Here is a 14,306-nt window from a genome sequence, read left to right on the forward strand (position 1 = left end):
ACTAGGAGTGTATATATTCATATGTTTTCCAAAGAGGGTGTGAATACATGAGTTACCATTCATTGGGCATTATTTTTCTTTCTTTTGATTTTTCTTGTATATGGGACTTAGGGAATTATATTTAGTGATTTTTTTGGTGCTAATACTAACATCACCATTACAACAAGATATTTTTCTAGTGCTAATACTGCCATTACAACAAGATATAAGAGGGATATAATGCAAAAAGTTTAATAATAATATGTATGTAGAAGATGGTCTTCAGACTGGTGAATTCATGATAATCAATGGGACTACAGTCAAAATAATTGGATGTTATTTACTTTTTTACATAGATTGTCAAAATAATTGCATAAATCGGTTTTTTTTAACCAAAATTCAACAAAAACTTTGCTAGTGCTAACATTAGAACCACCATTACAACAAGATATCTTTCTAGTGTTGACAACACCATTATAGTAAGATACCTCAAGAGAGACAGAAAATCTAAAAAGTATGATAGTAATACGTATCCAGAAGATGGTATTGAAACTAGTAATTGTTCACGAATCCATAAGATTGTAAGGTCATCCTCATTATCATAATCATTGTCATCATCATCACATCCTTGTCATTGTTATTGCCATCATTACATTATCATCATAATCACCATTCATGCCATCATCATCATCATCATTATGGACATTGTTTGCAATTGTTCATAATTGTAGATGTTGTAAGAAATATCATCAACCCAAAAAATGGGATCAGTGCTAGAAAAGGGTTGTTTAGGACACATTGATATACGTAAGAGAAATAACAACTCTATTTTTGAGAGATGATCGATGATGATCATCATCACCACCATTATCATCGTCATTGTCATTTTTATCATCCCCATCATCATCATTAATGTAATTTCTATCGACATTGTTGTAATCATCATCAACATTCATGCCATTATAGTTTTTGATGATGACCTAGATGAAAATGATGATGATGACACCAAAGATAATGCTTATGATTATGCAATGACAACATCTAAAATTGGGAAGATTCGCCAACGTCATTAGCATCGTCATCATCATAATCATTGCCATCATCATCATTGTCATTGTAACCACTATCGTCTTTATCATCATAATCACAATTCATGTCATCGCCATCATCTTCATTTTCATCATTGTCAATATTATTGACATTGTCATCAATTGTTCATAATTGTTAATGCCATAAGGAATATCATCAATGCAGAAAATATGATGAGTGTTGGAAAAGGGATGCAAAAGCGAACATCGAAATGGGGGCAGCAATAGAAGTAAAATTGGATGAAAAGTGGATACAACATAAGTAGATGCACAACAACATGAAAAACCTGACACAAAAGTGGATGCAAAAGTAGATGCAGTTGTCAATGCAAACTTGGATGCAAACATGAAGGCAAAAGTGGAAGCAAACATGGGTCCAATGGTAGGTGTAAACTTGGCACAAATTGTGGTGAAACAAATGTGGATGCAACAACGGACACAAAAGCAGATGCAAAAATGGATGAAACAAAAGTGGATGCAATAGGGGATGCAAACGTGGAAGCAAATGTGGTTGCAATGGTAGGTGCAAGATATGGTGCAACAAAAGTGGATGTAACAATAGACAAAAAATATGCAAAATAAGATGCAAAAATGGATGTAAAAGTGGAAGCAAACATTGATGCAACAGGCAAAACAAAATTGGATGCAAAAAATGGATACAATGTAAGTAGATGCAAAATTAGATACAAAACAAGATGCAAAACCCAATGCATAAACCTGACACAAAAGAGGATACAAAAATAGATGCAATATTTGATGCAAAAGAGGATGCGAACATGGATGCAAAATTGGAAGCAAACGTGGATATAACAGTGAGTGCAAAACATGGTGCAAATTGTGGCATAACAAAAGTGGATGTAATGATAGATGCAAAAAAAGAATCAAAGTATGATGCAAATGAAGATGTAAAAAGGGATGCAAAAAGTGAAATTTAAAATGGGTGCAACAGTGGATGAAAAATTGTGTGCAAAAGTGGATGCAATAGAAGTCGATGCAAAAGTAGATGCAAAACGAGACACAAAACCCGATGCAAATCCTGGTCCAAAATTGGATACAAAAAGGGATGCAAAAATAGATGTAGTAGTTGATGAAAAGCTAGATGCAAATGAGGATGCAAACGTGGATGCAAAATTATAATCAAAAGTGGGTGCAAAAGGAGGTGCCAAACTAGGCGCTAATTGTGGCACAAAAATATTAGATGCAATAGTGGGTACAATAATAGATGCAAAAGAGGATGTAAATATGGATGCCAAACAAGATGGAAAAGTGGATGCAACAAAAGTAGATGCAAAATTATATGCAAAACTAGACACAAAACTCGATGTAAAACTTGGCACAAAAGGGATGCACAAATGGATGAAAAAATGGATGCAAAAAATGATTTAAAAAAGGATGCAAAAGTCGATGCAAAAGTTGATGCGAGTGTAGGTGCAAAAAGTGGATGCAAATGAGGATGCAAAAGCATGTCAAACAAAATTAGGTGCCAACTTGATGCAAAACCTGGAACAAAACCTGGTGTAAAGGATGACGCAAAACTTGGCATGAAATTTGGTGCAAAACGTGGTGCAAAACCTATTGTAATACCTGGTGCTAAACTTGGTGTAAGATTTGGTGCAAAACTTGATGCAAATTTTGTGTCAAGTTTTGCACCATATTTGATAAATGGATGCAAATAGCACCAAAAATGGGCTCTAGATGCAAAAAAAGAAGTAAAAAGGGACGCTAATCGCTGGTTTTGTTGTAGTGTGAGTCAACCAATGTGAGGGTAAAGTGGTACCAATGTATAGATTGATCAAATGAATAAATTTGATTTTAATAAGTGGCAGAGTGAGACTTCATAAAAAAACTGGTTTCCTGGTGAAGTTTTAAATTACCAAAAAAAAAGAGATGCCCATTATAGAACTCAGTGAGAGATTCTCGACGATGTTGATGGTTCATCAAACCGAGCTATAATTTGGTCGCAATGGGCGATGGAAGAACTATGGTTTTTCCTATAAAAGGGCTTCTAGCACCCAAATCCAATTTGTTTTCATAGTGAACTGTTGGATAATTTGGAGAGGAGGAGAAGGCCCTAAATCCCGTGGAGATCATAGTGGATAAAATGACTATCAGAATCAGGATCTACAACTTTCAAGTAGGTGGCCTTACTTATCTAAAAATGGACTTAATGCTTCTTGGAAGGATGGTTCCAGATGAAGAATCAAGGTAAGAAAGGAATATAAGAATGAACTACTATAGAAATTCTAGGATCATCCTCGCCCACCGATTCAAATATGGGGACCAGGTGGTAAGTGTGGCATCACATAAATTAGAATGTTTGACAATATGGCATCAATCATATACAGTATGTGATGTGCATATGGCTCACTCGAGAGATCAATAAGAAAAACTATCCAAAGAATGGGAGGATAATTGACCATACCTAGATCATTGGGTCTAGGTCGAGACTTATGTTGAACAAATGAGAAGGTGGCTAGGGGTTCCATCATGCCCCCAAGCATGAGATATTCCCCCCAACATATGATGATTTAGGGGACTGATCGGGTGGGAATGATGGTCGCTAAATGGATGAGTTTGTGGAGTGCCATTGTGTTCCAAGTGCTCAAATAATGGATTCAAACATTTGGCCCAACTGGCACAAGATCCTTCAGAGGATCATGAGGAGATGTAGGGGCATATATGCCCCCCAGTGTTGTATGGAAAGATGTAGCATGTTATGGGCATATCAGATGTATTGAGAGTAGTGGACTCAGATCACATTTTGATGATGTGGTTCACCACTTGTTGTTTATGGTTGTCTTCTTATGGTAATAATGGATAGTTACAGTTAGAGAAAGGAAACAGTGGATTACCAATATCGTTTGGTAATACATATACAATTCAAATGGACTGAATTTATGGGTTCTCATACATGGTGTCACTATACCAAAGAGATGCTTCAGATATAATGAACTAATGCTCACCTAAATGACACTGGGGTTGAACAACAACAATGTCTAAGGCATTGTGTTGTTGATGTAAAATAGAGGGATGAGTAAGTGGATCATCCCAAGAGTGATCTGAAGTGATAGGATACTCAAGAGATTCTTTTAAATGGGGTAGAATAATGGTACTAAAGTTGACACTACTAGATGCACTAAGAGGGTTGGGGATAATTACTTCTCCTAGACTCTCAATAGTGGATGGCCCCTCACCTAAACATTGAGTAGAAATGTAATGGCCACAAGGTGAATGTGGCTTGAATCCATGGGTTCAAAGTAAGGGGTTATAGAACCACTCGACCTCATCATGGATGAAGTCTTTGGACTGCACAACATATTGATCACTGGTTTATTGCAGAAGGAAGTACGCACGATGGTGCATATCATCCTAAGGATAATAAGGGGTGGTCATGGCTTCCATGATATCTTCATTAGAAAGGAATATGGGGGAACTAGAGGAATAGAGACCACATAATGAAGAGGAGATACATGAGGCATCGTCACGAGAGACAAGGTTCACATATGCATTGTCAAGGCTAGGAGAGAGGTGACTAGTAGATGTGTGATCTAACGATGTTGAGATTGAAGTGTTTACCGAAGAAGGTTCAATAGAATCACAATATGAGACATCTAAAGAGTCCCAATATATCAATCCCATGGATGGTGATAGGTAGAGAATAGGAGCGGTACTATCCGTCATCTCGACATCAGGGGGAGGGATCACGATGGGTCGTTGAGAGACCTCCTGATTTGGTATAGGAGTGGGACCAGAACCCGTAGGTAGAGGAGAGGTGGAACCACTATGAGCGACCTATAATTTGCGAAGCACTTGAAGTGTATCACAAAAATATTCTAGACAGGGACAACGATGATAATAATAGCCATAATTAACACATAAAGCACATGGGTGATTCATGTGTAATGATTTGTTCTTCTTAGCTGATTAGGGTAAGGTGACATGGACCTCAAGAATGTTAGAATCAGGGAAGTTATCATATACCACATTCTTGATTTGAGGGAGTTCAGGACAATTACTAGTGGCATGACCAACAAAATCACATAAAGCACATGGAGGAGTAGGCTTTGGCGGCTTAGGAGGAGTTGGAGTTGGTTGGGGTGCCTTGTCTTTGGTTCCCTTTTTCTAGGCTTTCCCCCCTCACCAGATGCTTTCGCAACATGAGTACGTTCCTGTTGAGGTAGTTGTCAAACTGAAGTAAAGGAAGCAGTAGAAACAACAGGTTGAATCAAGGTCAAAGAAATGTAAGGGTTGAGTCGACCAAGGGGAGTGTTTGCGGGGGAATTGATGTACTCGACTGGGATCCCCAAGGTAATGTTAGGTAAAGTCAATGTAGCCATGACAAGTGTAGAAAAAACTCCCGAGGGTGGAAATAAGAACGATATCTGAACATAAGGGTAATGACCTGGGGGAACAAATCCGAGATGGTTAAGACCTAGGGGAATGGTTCCGAGATGAAAAGGACTAGGAGAGATACCAACAAAAGGAAGAGGACCTTGAGGAGTAGTAACAAAAGGTTGGGTTGAGTTGGGAACAACAGGTTGCAGAGGTGTTGGTTGTTGTGAAGGCATACCAAACTGCCTGTGACCAGTATGTGATGCTTGAAGCATGCAAACATTAGATGAGCTAGGCTCAGAAGGAGTAGGCGGTGGACCATAATAAGCACCAAGCAAGGTGGAATCTTTGTAGACTCTAAGAGAGACATTGGTGAGGGATGAGACAGTCTTATTTCCAGTCATCGATGAGATAGTGGACTGAGGTGAAGTTTGAGACTTAGGATCATAGTACATCAACTGATCGATAGTGACAAATCACAAATGTGACAACTAACATATCATAGGTGTAACGACAACCCAAGAGGATGTTATAGTCTAATGGGGCATCAATGACCTCGATGTCAATAGAGACAGTCTTGCTAGAAAAAATGATAGGACAATTGCGATATAAGGCAAGGGGCTGAGAAGGATGACCATCCCAAGCCTAAAGAGTGATGGTGGAAGGAGATAGGTTAGGTGAACCAAGTTGCTTCCAAACACTAGTATCCATCACATAGGTGAAGGCACCTTCGTCTATGATACACCACTAAAAAGTGGAATTTCTTATGGAGGCTAGTATTTGAAATGCAACGATTGAAGGGAGTGAGGGATGTTCTGACTTGTCAAAGTCAAAGAAAATCATACGATCATTAGAGGGATCCACAACACCCAAAAGAGAGAGTATGGATTTCCATTGGGATGGGCACATTTGGAGGAATTCCAACATTGACATGGCAACAGGAGACTGTGCCAAGTCATCTACTATGCTATAGGCATGGGCGGCTTTAGCAGAAGTAGCATGTCGACATAACAAACCTTTGGGGATCTTGTGGATAACCTCTACCTGAGGTGGAGGGATCTGTAAGGTACCATTTAATGATGACTGAGGCTTAGTGGAAACTTGGGATTGGGAGTCAGTCATTAACTTAGCAGGTAGCTTGTCATATTGGCGCGATCGGGTCTGAAGGTTGACTTGTTCGGTGTTGACCTCGTCAAAATTCATCATAAGAATATGATAATAATTGTGACCATATGGTGGGGGTTGGGGAGCTGCATGGCTTGGTGTAGGTTGAGAAGCTAGATATCCTTGGTGAGGAAAAGGATTGGTAAGAACAACCAACTGAGATGAAGCACGAGGATGAGGACGAGTTATGGGCTGCGGTCCTCTAGAAGCAATTGCTTGAGCTTCCCATGCTTGATGCATTTGAGGTAAAAGTGGAAACTCATGAGTATAATGTCCATATATGTCATAAAATGCACAAGTTTTGTTCGTACGAAGACCCTTTTTTTTCTTGGGTTGTCCACCCTATTTTTGGGTTGCGGGGTTAGGTTTGTTTCCTTGAGGTGCATTAGGTGGTGGAACTTAGCTACCTTGATTACCTTGAGATTGCTAGTTCCAGTTACCTTTCCCCTTGTTCCTTTTCTTAGGGTTGGGGGGATTGGTTGTGCTCTGTTGAGCATACACTTGACCTTGTGGAGGAGGTTTTTGTTGTGGTAGAGGTGGAGGAGGCATGGGGGCATGGGACGCTAGTGTTGGTGGGGCTGGAGCACTAGGTGATGCATACATATAGTAAGGAGATGGGGCAACATTAGGATAAATAGGTGGAGCAAAAACTGGCCCTAACATCTGTTGATTCAGATGGGGATATGCATATGACGTGCTGGAACCTGCATAAGAGTTGTCATGTGGAAGATTGAGGGAGAGATAGGTGTAAGAGGATCTGGTCCCTCCCTTTGGTTGACCATAAATAATCGGAGGTGGCTCATATGGTTGAATTTGAGGGTGTTAAATGGTTCCAATGATACCATCAGCGACATGAGATTCCCTCGGTGCATTGGAAGCACCAGGCCAAGGTAAAACGAGAATGACAGTATAAACATAACATGACTAGGCATAAATCATATAAAATTTCAAGGCTACTTGGAGCACATCTTCCTTAGATTTAGGGAAGTGAGAAGCAACATATTTAGCAATGGGGGCCAAAAGTGATCTAAGGAACCAGTCTATATAGACGTGGTCTTTGAATTTAGGAGCTTTACATATGATCCTCCTTTATGCCATTCCTAAACATGGTCGGATAAGCGAGTGGAAAAAGTTTGACCAAAAGAAGTAAATAGTTAGGTACCAGTGTCATAACGGAGAGGTAATTGGAAATAGGCTAGAAAATATTTAGCAAGAATCATGAAACTGGAATGAGTGGCTTTGGGTTGATCGACATACCACTTAGTAGCAACTCCAGTAAGAGTACGTTGGAATAGGTGAAGACAGATGGAGTCTTTAGTGATAGAATTGGATGAACACCACATATCGAATGAGATAACATGATTTGTGGGATCTCCTCTAGGATTACCTTCAAACTTGGGGATGTTGGAAGGGAGTTTAGTAGGCATAGATGGCTAATTGGGGTAATGGAGAAGAGGATTATTGATGAGTTCGTTGAAATCAGGGAGACCCAAACCAGTCATAAAAGGAAGCAATGGAGTAGGAGTGAGCATACCTATGGAGGTTTCGCTTGTGGGGTTACCCTGGTTAGTACCTGGGTTACTACCTTATTTTCCTACACCCGCATTGGTGCCTGACATCGTGATGATACGAGGTTGAGAAGACACAGAATCAAAGGAAGAACTCGAAGAATTAGTATAGCCAGAGTCAAAATGAGGACTCGATGGAGGATTGGGAGGATGTACTCTAACTCAACAAGGAGGAGTAATATCTCCTAACGGAAACTAAGGGCGAAGACCTCAAATTATTTGTGACAAATGCCTAGGGGGCACAATGATGAGTATATAGAATAAACAATGATGATAGGAGTAAAAGAGAAACAAACATCAAGCAAGGATCTAGTGCAGTGGTCCCAAGTGTAAACTAACTAAATTAATGATGCTACTATAATACAAGAAAGCGCATCCTATCAAAGAAAAATGCATCTAGCCTATACGTGGTCTAAATCCTTAAAAAATCATAAATCTATTGTTTCAATTGGCCTTCCAAATAACTTCTTACTTGACAAAACCTCATCCCCACAAGCATAGTTGTCCAGAGAAAGGTAGGGTAGAGAACCAACTGCTTACCACAACCAATCCTATAGGGTGTTTTCCTAAGATTGGTCACTACGATTACCTTCATCCCATGGGAGTGGTCAAGTCTTGAGATTCTTAGTGATTATCCAACGCATGGGATTCCCTACCATGGGTTGGGTAGCCTTGAGGAGAACCACTTGCACGATGAATTAGCCTAACCCCCTCTACATTGAGTTTTTGACGTACTCCGACTTTAGACCATGGGATGGTGAAGGATTTTAAGCTCCCTAATATTTCAACTTCTATGTCTCAATGTAAGCGATCGATGGGTGTTATTGGAAGCCTGTCCCACATATTCTACACCTAAAATACACAAATTGTTTGGCCCTGGTGCCCATGTGGGCTTAATCTATGTATGTTAAATTATTAAGGTGTAGTGTTTCAAGTCTTGGCTTGGCAGTGTTAACCAAGCTCACGTTCGCTTAGGGTGTGATTGTGTCAAAATGATGTGTCAAGTGGATGAGTTGATTGAGCATGTTTTATGATGCCATGTGCTGCTAAAAATAGAGTGTTGAAATACTGTAAATAATGTTGAAAATGACAAAAAAATAAGTAGCCAATCAAGCACACAAAAACCCACCCAAAAATGTTATCAAGCAGTTAAGCAAGAGAAGACAAACAAGCTACTCAAATACACATAAAATGCCTAAAATACCTAATGTCAAAGGGACTAAGATCTAGAGGCACTAATATACTATAAATGGTGCAGATACACAACAAAAATCAGAGGTGACAAATGTTGTAAAGGATAGGTATGAAGCTCCAAAACCTAGGATGCTCAAGGGGATCCTAAGGGGGAAAGAAAAAACCCAAACTCTAAAGGGAGAAAAGGTGAAATAAACCTATCCAAAAGTGTTTTAAAGTAATGGATTAGACTTTGAAAATTATTGGTTAAAAATGTTGAAACCCTAGACTCCTCACCCAACCAATCTCTTCCTAAAAATGTGGAGGTGTACTCTAAATCATAGGGGGGGTTTTCCTTCCTCAAAGAGAAAAACTAAGAGAATCTAGGCCTAGGGGAGACTAAAACAAAGATAAGAAACCCTTCCCAGTCTACACACAACACTCTCAGTAATTCTGAAATTTTCTCAGAAAAATTCCAAAACTTAGGTACTGAATTGAAATAGTGGAAAACAAAGTTATTGGGCCAAAACGTGCGCTTTGGAACATAGATATGGGGTTAAAAAGTGTGTTTTTCTCCCGAGCCTCACAGCCAACCGATCTTGCACAAATTTTATTGTCTCCTACTCAACTGGAACCTATGACTTGCAAAAAGAACTAGAAAACCACCAGAATCCGAAAATTTGAAGAAAAAGGAAATAAAACTATAAATAGAAATTAAGAGGCTATAAATAGTTGTGGAGAACCCTAAAATTTATTGAAACTTTATTCACCCAATAACTGAATTACTACACCAATGGAGTTGCCATTTGTTGATGCAAAATGTAGCTTAAAAACCTAGTGGAGTCGCTATTTGTTAGTATGAAATTTCTTGGAAGGGGTACCAAAAATATGTCACTTAAGTCATTCATGGCACGTGCCCCTAACCACAATTTGTGGTTCCTTATGCTTAAGATCTGCAATAATAAGACTAGAAAAACCTACAACAAAAAGACAAATGCGATCCAAAACAACAAACAACAATATATATCCATTTTAATAACCCAAATGGAAAGAATTTTAAAATGAATAATAAATCTTTATTGATAACACCCAGTGAAGGAGATTTACAAAAAGGTCTACAAACCCCCCTTTGTGGGATGGGTCCTTTGATGTCCTTGATGCTTTAGTAATCAATTATCTCTCTCAATGTGTGCAAAACCCAAAACAATTTGTAGAACTCAAGTGGGAGCTCAAGTGCAAGAAGATGATAACAGTGACAATGATAATGATCATGGTGAAGAATGAATGGAAAACCCTCTTATTTATAACAAAGTATTGAGTTAATCTCGAAAATGGAGAATAAATAAATAATATTGACCAAATCAAGATCTAACCGTTAGCAATACTTTATTATATTTTTTGGAGAGGGAAAAGATATTCAAAATGGTCAAATACCTTTATTTAGAAATAATTAACAAATAAAATGATTTATTAATTATTTCGCGAGGATTAAGAATGGTGTGAATTGAAATAATTATTAAATAGCGAGATAACAATTATTTCAATAATAGAATTAAGGAATAATAAATAAATAGTGATTTATTTAATTATTCCTAGGTGATTAGTCAAATGTGACAAGGAATAATTATCAAATAATGATTTAATAATTATTCCTAGAGAAAATTAAATAAATAATGACTTATTCAATTATTCTCATTGGGTTTTTTTTACTTTTAATAAGAAATAATTTGATAAAAATGGTTTACTAAATTATTTCCCATGGTGAAAGTGATTTTACTATGGTAAGATTAATCCCACATGGTGTATTTCGATCCACCAAGTTAAAAATGGCTAGGTGACCATTTTTTGGTGATAACAACTCTCTCTCTCTCTCTCTCTCTCTCTCTATTCACATTTTTGTGATGTATTCATTTCTTGCATTCTTATCAATGTTCTTGTGACTAGTTTTATGGAAGATCTATATGTTTTCTCTCCTCCTCTCTTGGCATTCAAGCCTTATAATAAGGAAGAGTGTGAAGCTTAAGAAGGAGAGGTCCCAAAATTGGCCTCATTGCATGTAATGGTTCTTCTTAATGGAATTCTTCTTCTTCTTCTTCAAATCTCTCTCTCTCTCTCTCTTCATATTTTTGTGATGTATTCAATTCTTGCATTTTTATCAATGTTCTTGTGATTAGTTTTATGGAAGATCTATATGTTTTCTCTCCTCCTCTCTTGGAATTCAAGCCTCTTGGATTTTAGCCCCCAAGACCTAGTTCAATTGTATCAAATTAGGTTATGGCTCGATGGAAATGAAGGTTTGAAGAATATTTTAGTTTTAAAGTTTTGCAGCAATCTCCAAACTCCTTTTGGCACCTTTGGAGTCCATTTATTGGTCCATGCACTATAAGTATCACAATTGGTCCACAAGAATTACAGGATTTTATACCCTTTGATCTTCATTCATTATTTCATGAGCATTATTACATATATTCACTACATTCATCGACCTATAACACAGAGCTTCCATGACCTCCACAACAACCCATGTTGCTCTACACCCCTTGGAACGCTTTATGGCCTCTGCACTTGGTATTCTCACATTCATTGTTATTGTAGATTTATACAGCCATTCCATAGCTTAAAAATTATGCATGACATAGAAGCTTGAATGACCTTATTTCTTCCATTTCTCATCTTGTCCACAATGGTATGGCCACCATAGAAGCAGAATAATGGTTGGAATGTACGGAAACAATATTCAATGAACTTCATACAAGTTTCACAACCTTTGCAGATCACTTCAAATGGTGCACAATAACTTATTTTAAAGTATTCTCCGTTAGCTAAAAGGAGTTTTTTTTATGGAATTTGACTTAGCTTCCTAGTTTGAGAGAGATCATCCATTGAAGTTACATGTCTAAAGCAGTGTAATCTTCCATACCTTGAGTTTTAGGAATTATTTTCTCACTCCAAAGATAATTATTAAAAAATTATCTTATATCAATGGAAAGGTATCTTGAATACCTCAAACAGGTCTTCAACGGAATTTGATTTCATCACTTGTAGAAAAATTTATCAGCATAGTTGCAACAAGAGGTCCATTGCCATAAAAATTCAAAAAAAGGCCATGGTTTTGGGTCAACTAAAAACCCACAATTGTGAGTAAACCATAAAAAACCACGCAAAACCTTTATCTTCATTGGCACTTGGCACATTTTGATCATGATGGTTATGGGTCATCCACAAACCCACAATTATTATTTAACCACACAAAAACCTTCTCTTCATTAGCTCATAATATATGTAATTAATTAGGCCCCTCGTTTTAGCATGGTGAATGATGGTGACCATCAATTTCTAAGGAGGAGGAGTGATTCGAATATGAGGGGGGCTTATAGTCAAAGTTTAGATGTATAAGTAATATATCATATTTTTATGTAAAAGGGAACTTGATAGATATTTAATTTAATGGAGTAAACCCTAGTTAAAGTTGACTCTATAAAAAAGACAACTTATATGAAGGCAATAGGAAGAGAGTGAAGGATAAGAAGGAGAGGTCCCAAAATTGGCCTCATTGCATGTAATGGTTCTTCTTAATGGAATTCTTCAACATGGTGTCAGAGCTAATGTAAACAAAGAGAAGGTAACTAGAAGATCATCTTGTTGACATAAGAAGGAATTTCTTGTCAAGGGGAATCACTTGCAAAAGGACACAAGGAAAGAAGAAGAAGACCTATTGACCTAGAAGTAAGATCACTATATCAAGGTATCATTAAAAACATCATCATCTTAAGAAGGATCAACTCTTGTTGAAGGAAAGAAGGATAATATTTTCTTGAATATTCTTTGAGTTCATCATCTTGAAGAAAACTAAGCATTAAGGGATATTGGGATCATCATTCACTCCTTAAATTTGTTCAAAGACACCATTGTTGAAGGCATCCTAGAAGTCATCATTATAGAGAATCTTTGAAGTCTCTTTGCAGGTCTTGAAAACATCAAGATAGCTAGAAACATCATCAAAAGGAAGATTCTTGATGGACAAGTAAATATCATATTTTCTTTTATGTCTCAATCTATAGATCATATGGCTACATTTTAGAAGGAAAACAACAAGCTTGTTGGATTATAAAACTTCCTAGCATGGAAGAAGAGGAATGACTTGGCACTCATAGAAAATGAAGTCATGGAATATGTCCTTGGTGAAATGGTTGTACCAGAAAAAGAGAAAACTCAAGAGTTAGAAAAATACAAGAAGGGAGAAGTAAGAGCACAAAGGATCATTGTTGAACCTATTAAGGATCATCTTGTACCCTTTTTTTTTTATTTGAACTCCAAGGCTAGGTATGATAAGTTGTTAAAGTTATACTCTATAAGTACTTCAGGTCAAAATATTTCCTTAAGGAATCAACTATATAGAATGAGGAATTAAAGGGATGAATTCATGGCCACTTACCTTATGAAGATCTCAAAAATAAGAGACTAGTTACAAGGGCCCAGGGAAGCTAACTCTGATTCTAAAATGACCATTTTTGTATTAAACGATTTGCCATCTGATTGGAGAAGTTTTTCAACTAGTATCTAATTGAAAAAGGATACTACACCTTGTGATGAGTTATGGGCTTAGTGTATCTTGGAAGAATCTAGGATCAATGAAAAGGATGACATCGAATAAAATGGAAGATTTCAAGCCTTTATTGCAAGATCCAAGAAGACAAAGAAAGGGAAGTTTGGAAAGTCCAAAAGAAAGAAATATAAAGGTTTGGTTGTTCGACCCAGATCTCGAATTTGATGAAAATGTTAAAGCATCATTCCAATTGTTTAAGTTTTCACAATGAAAGGTGAATAAAAATTCATCTAGGCATCTATTAATTCAGATATGAATCAAGTGTTTTCATTGGTAAGTAGATCGAACCCTAGATTCAAGTGAAGCAAAGGAGATGGAAAAGGTTCTGGCGACCGAGGCCAGTGTAGAGGAAGTTAATGGTCATCTCAACATTTGCTAATCCAGATGTGAACCAAG

The sequence above is a fragment of the Pinus tabuliformis genome, chromosome 7 (genome assembly GCF_031772625.1).
Source record: "Pinus tabuliformis cultivar Carrire ecotype Pingquan chromosome 7, CPIR1, whole genome shotgun sequence".
NCBI lineage: Eukaryota > Viridiplantae > Streptophyta > Pinopsida > Pinales > Pinaceae > Pinus > Pinus tabuliformis.